The 21,084-nt window shown below is 39.4% G+C and overlaps 1 long non-coding RNA gene across 1 annotated transcript; it reads right to left on the reverse strand.

Annotated features, from left to right (window-relative positions):
• Positions 1 to 18,857: 18,857 nt before the first annotated feature.
• LOC119367434 lies at positions 18,858 to 20,053 on the reverse strand. Its single transcript, XR_005176302.1, has 4 exons — positions 19,782 to 20,053; positions 19,570 to 19,647; positions 19,395 to 19,479; positions 18,858 to 19,322 (listed from the first exon to the last, which is right to left on the reverse strand). It is a non-coding gene; the product is annotated as an uncharacterized LOC119367434 (long non-coding RNA).
• Positions 20,054 to 21,084: the final 1,031 nt, after the last annotated feature.

Genomic DNA, 21,084 nt, shown 5'->3' on the forward strand with positions numbered 1-21,084 from the left:
TCATGACTTTAGTTGATGTTAAGCCCACTATCTTGGAAGATTATAGAACTTTTATGCATGTGGATCATGAAAAGAAAATTTTATATGATTGCTATATTGTTTAATTTGAGTATGATCCTACATGTAATTATTATGAGAGAGGAATATATGGTTGTAGAAATTTTCATGTTACTAAATTACCTCTCGTTATGTTGAGATTGATATTGTTTCTTTCTTCTTCCTTGCATATGGTACTTTTTGCTCGCCTTGATAAATTGTTTTCCTATAAAATGCCTATGCATAGGAAGTATGTTACAGTTAAACTTTTTTTCATATGTTATATGATGCTCTCTTTGTGTTTCAATTATTATCTTTCATGTAAGCATCAATAAAATATTATGCCTAGCTAAGGCCTTAAAACTATAGCGCTTGTTGGGAGGCAAACCAATGAATAAAATTTATTTTTGCTTTTTGCTTTATGTTCTTGTGTGTTTGCACAATTATGATACTATTAGGATTGTGTTTTTTATGTTTTAATTAGTGTTTGTGCCAAGTAAAGCCTTTAGGATCTTCTTGGGTGATAGTTGTTTGATCTTGCTGAAAAAGATAGAAACTTTGTGCTCCCGAAAATAATTTTCATAAATCACAGAAAGGAAAATTTCCCTGATTATTTTTGCAGAAGATCAATATACAAATTACCCTGGTCGTCCTAATTTTTCAAAAGTTTGGGAGTTACAGCGGTATTCGAAAGTTCCAGATTACTACAGACTGTTCTGTTTTGACAGTTTCTGTTTTCTTTGTGTTGTGTGCTTATTTTGATGGATCTATGGTTTTCTTTGATGAGTTTTTGCCATAGAAAAGTTGGAATCCAATAGATATAATACAAAAACAAAATATGAATTGGTTTGACACATCACTTATAGTAGTGGTTTGCTTTCTTTTACTAACGGATCTCACAAAGGTTTTGTTGTGTTTTGTGTGATTGAAGTTTTCTAGTTTTGGGTTATCTTACGATGGATGAAAGAAGGATAGAAGAGCCTAAGCTTGGGGATGCCTCGTCATCCCCAGCTATTATCCAAGAATGAGCAACCAAATAAGCTTGGGGATTCCCCCGAGTGGCATCCCCTCTTTCTTCTAACGACCATCGGTATTTTACTCGAGACAATATTTTTATTCGTCACATGATATGTGTTTTGCTTGGAGCGTCTTGTATGATATGTGTCTTTGCTTGTTTTATTTTGTGTTGTAAGTCATCAATCCTTGCTGGACACACCTATTTGAGAGAGCCAAAATTATATCATGACTTGTTAGAATTGCTCTCTGTGCTTCACTTAAATCCTTTATGAGCTAAGACTTGCTCTAGTGCTTCACTTATATCTTTTTTTAGCACGGTGTGCTTAGTATTTTTTGAAGAAATTCTCTCTTGCTTCACTTATATTTATTTGAGAGTTAGTAAAATTTTGAAGAATTTCTCTCTTGCTTCACTTAAATTATTTTGAGAGAAAGAAAAATTGTTATGCTCATGATCTTCACTTATATTTGTTTGAGATTATGAAAAGCAACACATGAAAATTAGTCCCAAAGTGATAGATATCCAAGAAGGATAAAGTGAAAGAAAAAATGTCATGAAGATCATTGGACAAAATAAACTTGATTCTTAGTAATAGTTTTGAGATATGATGATGTGATATGTGAGTTATGTTGATGAGTAATTGTGCTCTAGTAAGAATATTGGTGTTAAGGTTTGTGATTCCCTATGCATGCACGGAAGTCAATAATCATGCAATGAAAATTATATCCTACTTATGGTGCATTATTTGGTGTTAATTATGCTTAATGCTTGCTTATGAGATTATCCGTTTCTTGGTTGGTCACTTCCCAATATTTTTGCTAGCCTTCATTTTGCACTAAGTATGACCTCTACTTGTGCATCCAAAATCCTTTAAACTAGTTTTGTCACATGAGTCCACTATATCTACCTATATGTGGTATTCTTTTGCCGTTCTAAGCAAATTTGCATGTGCCATCTCTAATTTTCAAAATAAACTTCTCTTTTGTGTGTTTGTTTCGCTCGGCGAACAGTAACGGGTGGCTAATATTTTCCATGATGGATGTGTTATTCTCACGATGAGTGTTTATTCACTTGTCATTGCACGAGAGTAAGGCAAAGGTTTTAGGGATGCCCAGCCCCGAAATGCAAAATTGAATTTACTTGATGTTGTCAAATAATAAATTCCTTGAAAAATGTTGGTATGGACGGCAACCGTGGATTCGGCTAGCCATGGAAAGTGAAAGTATGGTAGAAAAAGAAATAAACTTTATTTTCTGTTTGGGAACCGCCTATGGCATATCTAGCATGGAAAGTGTTCGAAACTTTGCGTCGTTTTCGTTGGTGGGATGGATACACCTCCCAAAATGTTTTTATCTCTATTTTTCGCTTTGAGCTCTAGCACCTCTACAAATCCCTACTTCCCTTTGCGAAGAGCCCTTCTTTTACTTTATGCAATTTTTATTTTGAATTTGAGTCTCCACCTTCTCTTATAAAAGCACCAACTAAGAGGCAATATGATCATGCATAAGTATTGGGTATAGCTAATATTCGAGTGTGTTTCATGAATGGGTCAATGTTTGAGCATGATGGGCTAGGGATAACTTGTTTTAGCATTGATATTTTGAAAGACATGGTTGCTTGTTGATATGCTTGAGTATCTAAATTATTTTGTCAAAACTAGACTATTGCTTTGAATCACATAAAAGTCCAAATGTCCATGTTATAAAGAAAAGAATATGATATGGCATGATAAACAACAATCCACATCAAAAATTCTGTTTTTATCACTTACCTACTTGAGGACGAGCAGGAGTTAAGCTTGGGGATGCTGATACGTCTCCAATGTATCTATAATTTTTTATTGTTCCATGCTCTTTTATTATCAATCTTGGATGTTTTATAATCATTTTATAGTCATTTTATATCATTTTTTAGTACTAACCTATTGACATAGTGCCAAGTGCCAGTTGCTGTTTTTTCCATGTTTTTTACATCACAGAAAATCAATATCAGACGGAGTCCAAATGCCACGAAACTTTACGGAGATTTTTTATGGACCAGAAGGAAGATGTTGGGCCCTGGTTGCACCTGGGGGGAGTCCCGAGGAGGGACAACCCACCAGGGCGCGCCAGGAGGCCCAGGCGCGCCCTGGTGGTTGTTCCCACCTCGGGTACCCCCCTCCCCCGGACCGCCTCTTTGCTCTATAAATACCCCAAAAATCCAGAAACCCTAGGGGAGTCTATGAAATATTCATCTAGCCGCCGCAGAGTCTAGAACCACCAGATCCAATCTAGACACCATCATGGAGGGGTTCACCACTTCCATTGGTGCCTCTCCGATGATGCGTGAGTAGTTCTTTGTAGACCTTCGGGTCCGTAGTTATTAGCTAGATGGCTTCCTCTCTCTCGCTGAATTCTCAATACAATGGTCTCTTGGAGATCCATATGATGTAACTCTTTTTGCGGTGTGTTTGTTGGAATCTGATGAACTTCGAGTTTATGATCAGTTATATCTTTTTATATCCATGAAAGTTATTTGAGTTTCTTTGATCTCTTATATGCATGATCTCTTATAGCCTCATATTTCTTCTCCGATATTTTGGTTTTCTTTGGCCAACTTGATCTATTTATCTTGCAATGGGAAGAGGTGCCCGGTAGTGGGTTCGATCTTACGGTGCTTTATCCCAATGACAGAAAGGGAACCGACATGTATGTATCATTGCTACTAAGGATAAAAAGATGGGATCCATATCTGCCGCAATAGATAAACAGATCTTGTCTACATCATGTCAGCGTTCTTATTGCATTACTCCGTTTTTCCATGAACTTAATACACTAGATGCATGCTGGATAGCGGTCGACGTGTGGAGTAATAGTAGTAGATACAGGCAGGAGTCGTCTACTAATCTTGGACGTGATGCCTATGTAATGATCATTGCCTGGATATCGTCATAATTATTTGAAGTTCTATCAATTGCCCAACAATAATTTGTTTACCCACGGTTTGCTATTTTCTCTAGAGAAGCCACTAGTGAAACCTACAGCCCCCGGGTCTTCTTCCTCATATATTTGCCTTTGCGATCTACTTTTTCCTTGCTTTTATTTTCAGACCTATTAAACCAAAAATACAAAAATACCTTGCTGCAATTTATTCTTATTTATTTGTTTGGTGTTCGATCTATCAATCTACTACAGTTTCCTCACGTCTGTTTTGCCTATCTTGAGGCGACGTACCCCGAAAGGGATTGACAACTCCTTTAACACGTCGGGGTGCGAGGTGTTGTTATTTGGGTGCAGCGGCTGTTTACGTTGTGTTGCTTGGTTCTCCTACTAGTTCGATAACCTTGGTTTCATATCTGAGGGAAATACCTACTGTCGCTGTGCTGCATCATCCCTTCCTCTTTGGGGAAATACCGACATAGCTTCAAGCGACATCATCCCACAGCCACCAGAAACCTCTCCAGAACGAAGAACACTAACCTCCAAAAGGCATTCGGAGGGGGAATCGGCAAGGAGGACACTGCCATCGCCAACACCTCATAGACACTGCCATCGACCATCTCATCATCATCTTCACTGTCATCCATATCCATTCAATTGTAGTACTGAACCTAGAGGATTCCTATGCGTTTTACTTTGATCTATCATCCATGTTTGTCACCTCCATTCATATGATGCCTTCGATATCCATGTATGAGTAGTTCCTTAGTTTTCGGGGATATGGGACCCTGATATGTATATGATTCGAACACTTAAAAGGATATTGGATCCTCTATTGAATGTTTAATTTAATAGCCCCGCGAATATTGTGAAGGGGCCTCACTCAACATTTCCGCCCTGTATGGCCATGGAGCATATTACTGTCGTCGTAAAGGTTAGGACACAAGGGTAAAGAGGTGATAGTAAAATCCTCTCATACTGACTTTTGCAATTGATAGGGGAATAAGGGAGAACTCTTATTGTGCCCGCGTCCATGTGGAATCCCTTAATTATCGTATTGAGAACTGGAGTGAGGAAACTATGATAGTGATGTGCGTGATATGAAGACTACTTCAAGTAGCTCGTATATTGTACTCGGTTCTGGCCACTTACAAACATGAAGAGTAGCTCAAGTATCCAACTTAGAACTATGCAATCACATATGTTACGTTATTGTAGGATCTAAGTATATCGTCCAAAGGGGGTGAATGGGAGATTTACATTTTCTTTCGAAAATTTGAAACTCTTATAACAACACATCAACATATACTGAAACAAATGCAATACCACATAAGATAAACTACTGAAGGGAAAAATACACAGAAGAAAAACTAGGCAGGTACTGCGAGATGTTCGTTAGAGCTTGATAACCCACAAGTGTAGGGGATAATTGTAGCCTCTTTCGATAAGTAAGAGTGTCGAACCCAACGACGAGCTAAAGGTAGAACACATATTCTCTCAAGTCCTATCTGCCACTGATACGACGCTACACACGCTTAGTGTTCGCCTTACCTAGAACAAGTATGAAACTAGAAGTACTTTGTAGGTGTTGTTGGATAGGTTTGCAAGATAATAAAGAGCACGTAAATAAAAGCTAGGGGCTGTTTAGATAAAGAAGCAATAAAGTAAATATAGCGAGTGTGGAAAAGTGGTGGTAGGAGTTGTGGAATTGTCCCTAAGCAATTGACTATGTTACTAGAACGGTAATCAATATTGCAATTCTATTTGAGGGAGAGGCATAAGCTAACATACTTTCTCTTCTTGGATCATATGCACTTATGATTGGAACTCTAGCAAGCATCCGCAACTACTAAAGATCATGAAGGTAAAACCCAACCATAGCATTAAAGTATCAAGTCCCCTTTATCCCATACACAAACAACCTACTTACTCGGGTTTGTGCTTCTGTCACTCACGCCACCCACCACAAGCAAATCATAAACATATTACAAACCCTACAGCGGGAGTCCCTCATGCTTGCGCGACACGGATGGCACAATAGGACAGCACCAATAATAAAACATGCAATTCAAACCAATCATAGCAATTCATCAATCACTGGTAGGACAACGAAAATCTACTCCGACATCATAGGATGCAACACATCATTGGATAATAATATGAAGCATAAAGCACCATGTTCAAGTAGAGGGTACAACGGGTTGTGGGACAGTGGACCGCTGAATATATATGGGGGAAGGTGATGGAGATGTTGGTGAAGATGGCGGAGGTGTTGGTGTAGATCGTGGTGATGATGATGGCCCCCGGCGGCGTTCCAGCGCCACCGGAAGCAAGGGGGAGAGAGCCCCCTTCTTCTTATTCTTCTTCCTTGACCTTCTCCCTAGACGGGAGAAGGGTTTCCCCTCTGGTCCTTGGCTCCCATGGCATGGGAGGGGCGAGAGCCCCTCTGAGATTGGATCTATCTCTCTGTCTCTCTCTATTTCTGCATTCCCCGATTTTGCCCTAGCACCATTTCTTTTATATCTGGAGATTCGTAACTCCGATTGGATTGAAACCTTCGCCCAGATATTATTCCAAAAATTAGCTTTCTTGCGGCCAAAGTAGAGCATCAACCACCTTATGAGGGGCCCACGAGGGTCAGGGGCGCCCCCACTTAAAGTGGTGGCGTGGGCCACCCTCGTGGCCACCTCGGGCACCATCTCGCGTTGATTCTTCCTCCCAAAAATCACAAATATTCCAAAATAATTCTCCGTCCGTTTTTATCCCGTTTGGACTCTATTTGATATTGGGTTTCTGCGAAACATAAAACATGCAATTAACAGGAACTAGCACCGGGCACTGGATCAATATGTTAGTCCCAAAAAATAGTATAAAAAGTTGCCAAAAGTATATGAAAGTTGAATTATATTGGCATGGAACAACAAAAAATTATAGATACGACGGAGACGTATCAGCATCCCCAAGCTTAATCCCTGCTCGTCCTCGAGTAGGTAAATGATAAAAAAGATAATTTTTGATGTGGAATGCTACCTAGCATAATCTTGATCATATATCTAATCATGGCATGAATATTAGGACATGGGTGCTTCAAAGCAATAGTCTATCATTTGACATAAAAACAATAATACTTAGGGTATCCCAACAAACAATCATGTCTTTCAAAATATCAATGCTTCAGAAAGTTATGCCTACAAAATCATATAGTCTTGTATGCTCCCTTTTCTTAACACAAGGTACCCCTCATGCCTATCCCGGTGACAGCCAAGCAATTGTTTCATACTTTAGTATTCTCAAACTTTTTCAACTCTCACGCAACACGTGAGCATGAGCCATGGATGTAGCACTATGGGTGGAATAGAATATGATGGTGGAGGTTATGTGGAGAAGACAAGAAGGGAGAAAGTCTCACATCGACGCGGCTAATCAACGGGCTATGGAGATGCCCATCAATTGATGTCAATGTGAGGAGTAGGGATTGCCATGCAACGGATGCACTAGAGCTATATATGAAAGCTCAAACTGAAAACTAAGTGGGTGTGCATCCAACTTGCTTGCTCATGAAGACCTAGGGCATTTGAGGAAGCCCATCGTTGGAATATACAAGCCAAGTTCTATAATGAAAATTCCCACTAGTATATGAAAGTGACAATATAGGAGACTCTCTATATGAAGAACATGGTGCTACTTTGAAGCACAAGTGTGGTAAAAGGATAGTAACATTGCCCCTTTTATTTTTTATTTTTTTGATGGGCTTCTTTGGCCCCCCTTTTTTTATTTAGGCTTCTTTGGCCTCTCTTTTTTACGGGGCAATGCTCTATAATGATGATCATCACACTTTATTTACTTATAACTCAATATTACAAATCGATATCTAGAACAAAGATATGACTCTATATGAATGCCTCCGGCGGTGTACCGGGATGTGCAATGATCTAGCATAGCAATGACATCAAAAAACAGACATGCCATGAAAACATCATGCTAGCTATCTTATGATCATGCAAGGCGATATGACAATGAATGCTCAAGTCATGTATATGATGATGATGGAAGTTGCATGGCAATATATCTCGGAATGGCTATGGAAATGCCATAATAGGTAGGTATGGTGGCTGTTTTGAGGAAGATATAAGGAGGCTTATGTGTGATAGAGCGTATCGTATCACGGGGTTTGGATGCACCGGCGAAGTTTGCACCAACTCTCGAGGTGAGAAAGGGCAATGCACGGTACCGAAGAGGCTAGCAATGATGGAAGGGTGAGAGTGCGTATAATCCTTGGACTCAACATTAGTCATAAAGAACTCACATACTTATTGCAAGAATTTATTAGCACTTGAAACGAAGTACTACACGCATACTCCTTGGGGGAGGTTGGTAGGAGTTAACCATCGCGCCCCCCCTCCCGACCTTCACGCAAAGATAAGCAATCAAAATACAATGTGCGCCAATTTGGTTACATAGTTAGTAGACCATACGTGCATGCTTCGGGAATCACAAACCTTAACACCAACATCCTTACTAAACACAACCATCTACTAGTACCTCCCACATATTATCATCTCTATATCGTAAAACTATTGCAAGGAATCAAACATACCATATTCAGTGATCCACAAGTTTATGTAGCATTTTATGACTAACCATGTTATTGACCATTTCCTGTCATCTCTCTAAATAGATATAAGTGAAGCAAGACAGTTTAATTCTTTCTACAAAAGATATGCCCATGCTCTAACAAATATAAGTGAAGCAAAAGAGCATTCTACAAATGGCGGTTTTCTATGTGAAGAGAAACAGGCAATCCAAACTTCAAATGATATAAGTGAAGTGCAATGAGCATTCTATAAATCAACCAAGGACTATCTCATACCAGCATGGTGCATAAAATAAAAGTGAAAACTAAATGCAAAAGACGCTCCAAGACTTGCACATATCGCATGAACGAAACGAATACGAAAACATACCGATACTTGTTGAAGAAAGAGGGGATGCCTTCCGGGGCATCCCCAAGCTTAGACGCTTGAGTCTCCTTGAATATTACTTGGTGTGCCTCGGGCATCCCCAAGCTTGAGCTCTTGCCTCTCTTCCTTTTCCTCATATCGGGACCTTCTCGATCAAACACTTCATCCACACAAAACTTCAGCAGAAAACTCGGTAAGATCCGTTAGTATAATAAAGCAAATCACTACTCTAAGTAATGTTGCAAACCAATTCATATTTTTTTTGCATTGTGTCTACTATAATATAGCTTTTCCATGGCTTAATCCACTTATACAAATTGATAGTTTCGTCAAAACAAGCAAACTATGCATCAAAAACAGAGTCTATCAAAAACAGAACAATCTGTAGCAATCTGAACATTCACCATACTTCTGGTACCCCAAAAATTCTACCACAATTAGGAAAAATAAACAATTTTTACATCAAGATAGTTCAAAAGGAATCAGAACCGTTTGACTTTCCAGTTAAAAATGTAAAATCGTGCACTACAACCATAGTTTCTGTCCTGCATCGTACAAACCAACAAGCATTGTAAACATCCTAAAGGCAAACCTTGGCACATTATTTTTATAATACAATGGAATTGTACAAGGGGATAATAATTTTTGTTGAAAAGTTTCTGTAATCAGGATTCACAAAGTTTTCGTGAGCATGAACAAAGTTCAAGGAGCTCTCCCACTTCAACAATGCTTGTCTCTCTCACTTCCACTTTCCTTTTTGAAAAGTTTTGGGTTCCCCTCTTTATTTTTTTGGTTTTTAGATTATATGAAAGCACTCAACAGAAATAAATGACTCTCTAAAACTTCCGGGTTATCTCCCTGGCAGCGCTTTCTTTAAAGCCATTAAGCTAGGCATATAGTGCTCAAGTAATGGATCCACCCGGATCCCAAGGTATATCAAAGCCAATTTTAATTAAAAATGATTTGTAATTTAGTAGTGAGCATATATCAAGCAATGACGAAGTCTAACTCTCTTCCTATGCATCGGCATGTCATAAAAGAACAATTCATGCACACATAGTAAAGGCCAATGCATAGTATAAGCAGTTTCTTGCAATCTTATCATATTGGTAACATAGAGAGGTGCAGATATAGTTCCTCTCTCATAATAATTGCAAGTAGAAGCAGCAAGCACATGCATATTATATCTATCAAAATCATCATGTGTAGTAGTAAAGCATAACCCATCATATAATCCTTAATAAGCACAAACTTCTCCGATACAATGTAGTCGGGAGAATTCAAAAAGATAATAGAACTATCATGCGTGGGTGCAATAGCAACAATTTCATGTTTAACATAAGGAACTATATCAAGTTCATATCCATGAGCATAATTCATATTGGCATCTTGGCCACAAGCATAGCAAGCATCATCAAAAAGGGATATTTCAAGAGAATCAACAGGATCATAACAATCATCATAGCAATCATCCTTCGGTAAGCACGAAGGGGGATTAAACAATGTATGAGTTGAAGAGTTACTCTCATTAGAAGGTGGGCACGTGTAGCTAATCCTCTCTTCCTCCTTTTGTTCTTCGCTCTCCTCGTCATCTTTTTCATCCAATGAGCTCACAGTTTCATCAATTTCTTCTTCCATAGACTCCTGCAAAATATTAGTCTCTTCTTGGACAACGGAGACTTTCTCAATAAATGCATCAATTTCAGAATTGAATTCATAATTCTCATAGCAATATTTAAGTATAGAAAAATTTTCAGGTCGATAAACTGAATCATCAAAATCTTCAAACGTTTTAAACATAGATTCAATCTCATAAGCACCCATAAAAGCAACGAATTCTTCTATTTGTTCCACGTCATAGTAATCATAGATACCATTAGCATAAGAAGCCAAGGTTTTATTATCATTGAATTTGCATGAAAAGGGAAGGTGTGGAGACTTCATCCTAAAGCAACAAGTATAATCATGTCTCAAGCATAGATCCCGAGCATACCAACGCAACACATAAATTTGATCCCATAATAGTTTCCTTTTTTGTGTCAAGCGATAATCCCTAAAGTATTCACGTTGATCCAATGTGTCTCCCATAACATAATTCAATGAGGTTTTCTCAGGATTATCAAAGTAGTACATAATATCTTTTACATAATGAGCATCGAGGGTTTTAGGAGGTTCCCCATCTCCATGAGTAGCAAGTACACCTATTTTTTTTGGTATTTCGTGTTCCATATCCATAACTAAAGATAGAGAACAACTTAGAACAGCAAATAAAATTACTTAGTAATAAAGCAAACAAGCACACACGAGAATATTCACCCCACTCTATGACTCCCCCGCAACGGCGCCGAAAAAAGGTCTTGATAACCCACAAGTGTAGGGGATAATTGTAGTCTCTTTCGATAAGTAAGAGTGTCGAACCCAACGAGGAGCTAAAGGTAGAACACATATTCTCTCAAGTCCTATCTGCCACTGATACGACTCTACACACGCTTAGTGTTCGCCTTACCTAGAACAAGTATGAAACTAGAAGTACTTTATAGGTGTTGTTGGATAGGTTTGCAAGATAATAAAGAGCATGTAAATAAAAGCTAGGGGCTGTTTAGATAAAGAAGCAATAACGTAAATATAGCGAGTGTGGAAAAGTGGTGGTAGGAGTTGTGGAATTGTCCCTAAGCAATTGACTACGTTACTAGACCGGTAATCACTATTGCAATTCTATTTGAGGGAGAGGCATAAGCTAACATACTTTCTCTTCTTGGATCATATGCACTTATGATTGGAACTCTAGCAAGCATCCGCAACTACTAAAGATCATTAAGGTAAAACCCAACCATAGCATTAAAGTATCAAGTCCCCTTTATCCCATACGCAAACGACCTACTTACTCGGGTCTGTGCTTCTGCCACTCACACCACCCACCATAAGCAAATCATAAACATATTGCAAACCCTACAGCGGAAATCCCTCACGCTTGCGCGACACGGAGGGCACAATAGGACAGCACCAATAATAAAACATGCAATTCAAACCAATCATAGCAATTCATCAATCACCGGTAGGACAACGAAAATCTACTCAGACATCATAGGATGGCAACACATCATTGGATAACAATATGAAGCATAAAGCACCATGTTCAAGTAGAGGGTACAGCGGGTTGCGGGAGAGTGGACCGCTGAATATAGATGGGGAAGGTGATGGATATGTTGGTGAAGATGGCGGAGGTGTTGGTGTAGATCGCGGTGATGATGATGGCCCCCGGCGGCATTCCGGCGACACCGGAAGCAAGGGGAAGAGCCCCCCTTCTTCTTCTTATTCCTTGACCTTCTCCCTAGATGGGAGAAGGGTTTCCCCTCTGGTTCTTGGCTCCCATGGCATGGGAGGGTCGAGAGCCCCTCCGAGATTGGATCTATCTCTCTGTCTCTCTCTGTTTCTGCGTTCCCCGATTCTGCCCTGGCACCGTTTCTTTTATATCTGGAGATCCGTAACTCCGATTGGATTGAAACCTTTGCCTAGATATTTTTCCAAAAATTAGCTTTCTTGTGGCCAAAGTAGAGCATCAACCGCCTTACGAGGGGCCCATGAGGGTCAGGGGCGCGTCCACTTAAAGTGGTGGCGTGGGCCACCCTCATGGCCACTTCGGGCACCGTCTCGCGTTGATTATTCCTCCCAAAAATCACAAATATTCCAAAATAATTCTCCGTCCAATTTTATCCCGTTTGGACTCCGTTTGATATTGGGTTTATGCGAAACATAAAACATGCAACAAACAGGAACTGGCACTAGGCACTGGATCAATATGTTAGTCCCAAAAAATAGTATAAAAAGTTGCCAAAAGTATATGAAAGTTGAATTATATTGGCATGAAACAATCAAAAAAATTATAGATACGAGGAGACGTATCAGAGCTAACGACGAAAGAATTACTAAGTATCTATGGATGAAAACCAAGAAAACAAACAGACAAACTATCTTAAGCAACACCAGAGATAACACAAAATAGAACATGATATCGACATGGATAGAATTGCATGAGGTAAATGACCATGCAAATTCGCGGAAGAATAAACACATGAGATATAGCTCAATCGAAGGTAAATTACTGAAAGTAATGCAGTAATGAGAACGAACTAGTGATCCTTGATGGCGACAAGGATTTTGTTCTGCTAATTCACTCTTTTGCAAAAGAGTTATGTCTACTTGAAGGGCCTTGTGAATGAATACACGAGCAAACCTCTCTCCTCCTACTCTCCTCAATGTGTTTTTTCTCAAACTTCAGTTGATTTTACTCGTGGTAGATTCTTCTTGGCAATCTCCAAACCTTCGACAGACTTTGCCTTCGGTGACCACAATTACTCTTGGCCGTTCTAGATTGATGCCTAATGATACGTCTCCGTCGTATCTATAATTTTTGATTGTTCCATGCCAATATTCAACTTTCATATACTTTTGGCAACTTTTTATATTATTTTTGGGACTAACATATTGATCCAGTGCCCAGTGTCAGTTCCTGTCTGTTGCATGTTTTATGTTTCGCAGAAACCCCATATCAAACGGAGTCCAAACGGGATAAAAACGGAAGGAGAATTATTTTGGAATATTTGTGATTTTTGGGAAGTAAAATCAATGCGAGATGGTGCCCGAGGTGGCCACGAGACAGGGGCCCACGCCCACTCCAGGTGGGCGCGCCCCCACCCTCCTGGGCACCCCGTAAGGCGGTTGATGCCCTTCTTTGGCCGCAAGAAAGCTAATTTTTGGAAAAAGATCCGGGCGAAGGTTTCAATCCAATCGGAGTTACGGATCTCCGGATATAAAAGAAACGATGCCAAGGCAGAATGCAAAAACAGAGAGAGACAGAGAGACAGATCCAATCTCGGAGGGGCTCTCGCCCCTCCCATGCCATGGGAGCCAAGGACCAGAGGGGAAACCCTTTTACCATCTAGGGAGAAGGTCAAGGAAGAAGAAGAAGAAGGGAGGCCCCTCTCCCCCTTGCTTTCGGTGGCGTCGGAACGCCACCGGTGGCCATCATCATCACCGCGATCTTCACCAACAACTTCACCGCCTTCATCACCAACTCTCCCCCCTCTATGCAGCGGTGTAACCCCTCTCTTACCCGCTGTAATCTCTACTTAAATATGGTGCTTAATGCTATATATTATTTCCCAATGATGTATGGCTATCTTATGATGTTTGAGTAGATCCGTTTTGTCCTATGGGTTAATTGATGATCGTGATTGGTTTGAGTTGCATGTTTTATTATTGGTGCTGTCCTATGGTGCTCTCCATGTCGTGCAAGCGTGAGGGATCCCCGATGTAGGGTTTGCAATATGTTCATGATTTTCTTATGGTGGGTGGCGTGAGTGAACAGAAGCACATACCCGAGTAAGTAGGTTGTTTGCGTATGGGATAAAGGGGACTTGATACTTTAATGCTATGGTTGGGTTTTACCTTAATGATCTTTAGTAGTTGTGGATGCTTGCTAGAGTTCCAATCATAAGTGCATATGACCAAGAAGAGAAAGTATGTTAGCTTATGCCTCTCCCTCAAATAAAATTGCAATAGTGATTACCGGTCTAGTTATCGATTGCCTTGGACAAATAACTTTCTCGTAACAAAAAGCTCTCTACTAATACTTACTTTATTTCATCTTTATCTAAACAGCCCCTAGTTTTTATTTAGGTGCTCTTTATTATCTTGCAAACCTATCCTATCACACCTACAAAGTACTTCTAGTTTCATACTTGTTCTAGGTAAAGCGAACGTCAAGCGTGCGTAGAGTCGTATCAGTGGCCGATAGGACTTGAGAGAGTATTTGTTATACCTTTAGTTCCTCGTTGGGTTCGACACTCTTACTTATCAAAAGAGGCTACAACTATCCCATATACTTGCGGGTCATCAAGACCTTTTTCTGGCGCCATTGCCGGGGAGTCATAGCGTGGGGTGAATATTCTCGTGTGTGCTTGTTTGCTTTATCATTAAGTAATTTTCATTTGCTGTTTTTAGTTGTTTTCTATCTTTAGTTATGGGTAGGAAACGCAAAATACCAAAAAAATTAGTTGTACCTACTACACCAATGGTTGAAGCCCTTGATCCACTCTCATTTAAATGATGGGATTGGGCCATACCAACCTTCACTTAGTCTTAATAAAATATTGCTTCATATCTTCAAGGATTGGGAGGAGGTGGCGTAAAAAGGAAGGAAAAAGGAATTCGAAATCCGTCCCTTCCCAGGGTTTCCGAGGAATCCAAATAACCTCTGGTTTTTTTCAGCTTTGGCGAGCATCTGGAATAACTAGTGAATTACAACTCTATTGTACTGCAATTAGTGCATTCCTTCCAGGAGGTCGAGCGCACGCTTTCCTCGGTTTCGAATCAAGGGACAAAGATAGATCCTCGAAACCACTCAAAATCTATGACACTCCTGAAGCTTTTTACTTGGATCATCTTCGATCCCTATGTGCTCGTGCTGAAACCCCAACTAGCTTAGTTGAGGGCAAATCTTTAGATGAGCATGCTTGTTATGTGCGATACCGTATATCTGAAAAAGGGAAACTTTTACTGGATCAAATTCGTCGTTTGCAATGCTATGCTTGGACTTTATGTGAACTATATGATTTTACTTGTTGTTCTAAAAACCCAAAGAAACACCTTCCCTACCAATGTGAGTTTATTGATAATGGAATCGTATCTTTGTATGCTAAGGGTTTTTATAATTACTATGATGTTCAACAAATTGAAGAATTTGTTGCTTTTAAGGGTGCTTATGAAATTGCTTCTTTGATTGAAAAGTATGACGCCACTCTTTACAAATCTGAAATTTTTGCCATACTTGAATATTGTTATGATAATTATGCTTCTAATGCCTATGTTAAACTATATATTGAGGACTTCTCCGCTGTCCAAGAAGAGACTAATATTTTGCAGGAAGCTATGGAAGAAGAAATTGATGAAACTATGAGCTCATTGGATGAAAAAAAGATGAGGAGGAGAGCGAAGAACAAAAGGAGGAAGAGCGGATTAGCTACCCGTGCCCACCTTCTAATGAGAGTAACTCTTCAACTCTTGTATTGTTTAATTCCCCTTCGTGCTTACCGAAGGATGATTGCTATGATGATTGCTATGATCCCGTTGATTCTCTTGAAATATCCCTTTTTGATGATACTTGCTATGCTTGTGGCCAAGATGCCAATATGAATTATGCTTATGGAGATGAACTTGCTATAGTTCCTTATGTTAAACATGAAATTGTTGCTATCGCACCCACGCATGATAGTCCTATTATCTTTTTGAATTCTCCCGACTACACTTTATCAGAGAAGTTTGTGCTTATTAAGGATCATATTGATGGGTTGCCTTTTACCGTTGCACATGATAATTTTGATAGATATAATATGCATGTGCTTGCTGCTTCTACTTGTAATTATTATGAGAGAGGAACTATATCTCCACCTCTCTTTGTTTCCAATATGATAGAATTGCAAGAAACTGCTTATACTATGCATTGACCTTTACTATGTGTGCATGAATTGTTCTTTTATGACATGCCGATGCATAGGAAGAGAGTTAGACTTCGTCATTACATGATATATGTTACTTTGTGCTCACTACTAAATTACAAATCATTGTTAATTAAAATTGGCTTTGATATACCTTGGGATCCAGGTGGATTCATTACTTGAGCACTATATGCCTAGCTTAATGGCTTTAAAAAAAGCGCTGCCAAGGAGACGACCCGGAAGTTTTAGAGAGTCATTTATTTTTGTTGAGTGCTTTTATATAGTTTAAAAACAAAAAAAATTAAAGAGGGGAACCCAAAACTTTTCAAAAAGGAAAGTGAAAGTGAGAAAAACAAGCATTGTTGAAGTGGGAGCTAGCCTTAAACTTTGTTCATGCTCACGGAAACTTTGTGAATCTTAATTACAGAAACTTTTCATCAAAAATAATTATCCCCTTGTACAATTCCATTGTATTATAAAAATAACTAGCGGTGTTTCCCGCGCATTTGCGCGGCTAGAATTTATGTGCATTTTTAAATATATTGATAAAAATCTTGATAAGAAAATTAGCATTCCTAAATGTTCTCCCTAGCTCGATCAATTTATCATATTTTCAGTTTATCCACTCATGCAAATTTCATTTGCCTAAACCTATAATGTTCAGCATGTCATAAATGGTCAGTTACTTACTCAAATGATTTTTTATTTCCACATTTATTGCAATTGCAAAAAAATAGTCATGTGGTACTCATTCGCATATATAACTATTCTTCTTACTCATGTTTTATGTGAATTTGTACATGCATATATTGTTTAGTTCTTCTCGGAATAGATCCTCTCTGCCTCACTAAGTCCTTTGAGATCCATCTATGACAACAATTAATCAATGCTTTTGCTTGTCTCTAATCCACTCATGTGCACTCTTTGATGTCTTCTCAGAAAGTTTTTAGGATAGACATGAATTATGTGTTTTATGATTTTTTGTGGATATAGCCAACAAATGCATGAGGATACCTTCGAGGATGTTGTTGCTTTTTCTTCTGGCGCAATGTATTCCTTGTTAAGGAACATAAATCAATATTTTTGCATAAAATATTCAAGATTTTCCAAGTTATTGGATATTCCATAGAAATCCATGAAAAGGCAACATATTTCGTGAATCCAGTACCTATCGTGTGTCCGTTCTGTTTCAACCCCACGATCTTAATCCTGAGCCTTCCGTGCAGCCAAGAGACTAATTGCACTTAGCCGCCCGCTTTCCTACCTGAGAACGATTTCTTTTGCAAAACACCCCCCCTAAAGTCTCTCGTCCATGATCCTGAGTCGAGGCCGCAAGTCGTTTCATCTCGCCCCAAATCCTCTCGATCTTCTCTTGCCAAATCCCTGCCGCCGTTGCTCCAAAACCTAAAGTCGAATCCGACGGCCTCCTACGACGGCAACCTAGGCCTGTACGACTCCCTTGAAGTCTTACGGAGACGGCAACCAAGCAGCGACGACGACGAGTACCCGGCGGCCACTGGCGATGGCAACGAAGGTACGGACGTCCGTCGCAACGGTGAAGGCATGGCGAATTGACGACGGTCCGCGACTGTGACGACTCGTCTATGCTGAGGGGCCAACAGCCCCCGCACGGCCTCCTGCAACTACGACAATTCCTTCATAGAAAGCTGTAGAATGTCGTTCGTAGGGAGCTGTAGACTGTATGTCTGTAGCACGTGTATTACAGTGTTAGTGTGATGCTCATATTAGTGTAATTCCTTCGAAGAACCTGCATCTTGTAGGTTGTAGCATGTACCAGATGCATTAGTGCAATGCTTATACCTTCTTTGTTCTTGCCAAAAAATCACTGACTAGTTCAGTTAAATCAGGAAAAAATAAGTGACCATGTGGTCAAACATGTTTTGTTCAGTAAACCTTTTGACTTACAGAAAGTGCCCTGTGACAGCATTGTACAGTTTTGAGATACATACTAGTATAAGCAACAAGTCACTGTGAAAGTGTTTCCTGAAGATTTACATTTAGCCGCCCGCTAGTGCAACTACTGCCCTGTTGTATTTGGCCGAGTGACATGCATATTTCTAGTGCAATGTCGTATCAGTAAACTGTATCGATATTTGCAGGATAATGAATGGGAATGGCTGGTTCAGATTAGGGGCTTTGGTTGAGCTTTTCCTTGTTTAATTTGCCTGTCGTTTGGTAAACAATATTGTATTTGCTGTTGCCAAAAAGTCCAGTGAGTAATTCAGTTGTGCGTTGGAAAAATAGGTGACTACAGAAGTGGCTTGGGATGGCTATATGTCCAATTTTTGTGCTCCTGGACGATGCAAGTCTGACCAAAAATAAAGAGGAAACAGACATCCATGTATTGGCACTACACAACATTGCAAGTTTTCATAAAAACCAGAAATTACTCATGCTTGCATAGCTGGTAGAAAGACTGAATATGTTCTTTATTCTTTAGGAATTTGACAAGCATCAAACTTGTCAGAAATCAAGTCAAGTTTAATTCAACACAACGCAAATTCTTGTTCATTACATGAATTTAGTACATCAAAGTGTACATGATAACATAGATAAAATCATTCTTTGCTTGGACTGTATCAGGAAGCACCATTTAGCTGCATATCTTGCAGAATCACACTCCCATTTCCTTTTTTGCTCGGACAATTACGACTATCTCCTTGCAATCTTTCGACTTGAATCCTTCCCTATTACACATGAAACGCTTTGTCCGGACCACCTTATTCTCAATCTTTTTCTGCTGTCCGATACGAACACCAAAACCTGATTCATGTGCATATGCCTTGTAGAACTTCTCCACTGCCTCTACTCCTTCAAATGTCATACCCACTTTAGGCTTCAAATGCTCATCACATTCAGGTGTAAAAGACGAAGACTGCAACATCAACAATAAACCGGAATAAGCACTTCATGCATAGTTTCAGTTGTTAGCGCAAACTGAACTTACAAAGAGAGGCATGTCTGTATTCTTTTTGGGTGTATTAAATCCTCCATGGCTCATATGCATTTGAAGGTTGTTGATTGGATCCATACTGCACACACATGGCCACATGATTAGCTTTTCAACCTACAAACACACACACACGTGTATACACAAGGACTGGATTTGTGTGCTGTTTTACCTGAAACTTTTGATGCCCTTGTGTTGCTGATGGAGACTGATGTTGTGCTACTTGCTAGTCGCTCATCTGTAGTTGCCACTGCAGAGAAGTATTGCAAGTTATAGAGAAGATATGTCTAGATCGGGGAACAACATGCATGGGGCGATGGTTGCCAGGTTCGTGTTGATACATGGGAGCAGAGGACCACGTACAAGACTGGCATGGGGCAGTACCTGCATCTGGTGGGTGCCCGCGGACGTCGGGATTGAGTCGACAGATATCGGAGGCACACGATGGCGGCGGCGGCGGCGCACGACGTAGAGAAGCAGTCTGGGGAGTCTTGCGTCAGAGGCTATAGGGGGTTTTTTGTGAATAAAACTGGTTGTTAAGTTACAAAGCGGGCGGCTAAGTACAATTAGTCTCTTGGTTGCACGGAAGGCTCAGGATTAAGATAGTGGGGTTGAAACGGAACGGACACACGGACACACGATAGGTATTGGATTCACGAAATATGTTGCCTATATATATATATATATATATATATATATATATATATATATATATATATATATATATATATATGTAAAGAGCCATCTTGTATGCATAATAAGAAACTAAAAGGATATTTTATTCACGACTTGGTTTATAAGGATTTCAAACAGAGTTTCCTTGAAAACATAACTTTCAATTAGAAATTCATATACTTAATGCAGGTTCGTCTGAGAACGAAAATGTTTTTCTAATTATTTAGTGCTGCAAAATTTATACATGTATTCCTTTTCCAAAATATATTTCTTCTTAAATTACTTGGTCACGGGATAGCGATTTTAGATCTAGTATTGGGGAATTTGAGTTAAAAAAAATTTGGTAGCCAGTGCATGTACACATAAGAAAGGGAAATGTGATTGATGAATTCTAATGGTGTAGGTCTGGTCTCTTTCTTAACTTGCCACACGATTGCATTTTTTTAAGCAAGCACGGTTGCAATTAAACATGGCACTAATTTTATTTTCTAGTATAATAACGATCCCATCAGAATTGCGTGGCAATTATTTTAGCCTTTTTCGATACACGCAATTATTTGCTTTATGATATGCATGGTGGAGTGTTGGAGCCTCATGTGCTCGATGGTAGTAGTCTAAATCGTTTATTTGCATGTACGACGATGTGCATATACTCCCTTCGTTTTTATTTACTCCGCATATAAGTTTTGATCAAAATCAAGCTTTATAAACTTTGAGAAAGTTTATAGACAAAAATATTAACATGTATAATAACATGTAAATACTATTAGATTCATTATTAAACGTACCTTCGCATCATATAGATTTGTTATCATAAATATTTATATTCTTATCAAGCTTGACTTCAGTCAACTCTAATATGCAGAGTAAATAGAAACAGAGGAAGTACTAATCGTACGTTTTTTCACGCTTACTTTGTTTTTCTAATTATGGGTACGTACATGTTAGTAACAGTCAGAGTATTTAGGTTGGACTCTTCTTTATTGTGCGGGATGATCGGACTCCTCCTTTC

Source organism: Triticum dicoccoides, chromosome 2B, assembly GCF_002162155.2.
Source record: "Triticum dicoccoides isolate Atlit2015 ecotype Zavitan chromosome 2B, WEW_v2.0, whole genome shotgun sequence".
Lineage (NCBI taxonomy): Eukaryota > Viridiplantae > Streptophyta > Magnoliopsida > Poales > Poaceae > Triticum > Triticum dicoccoides.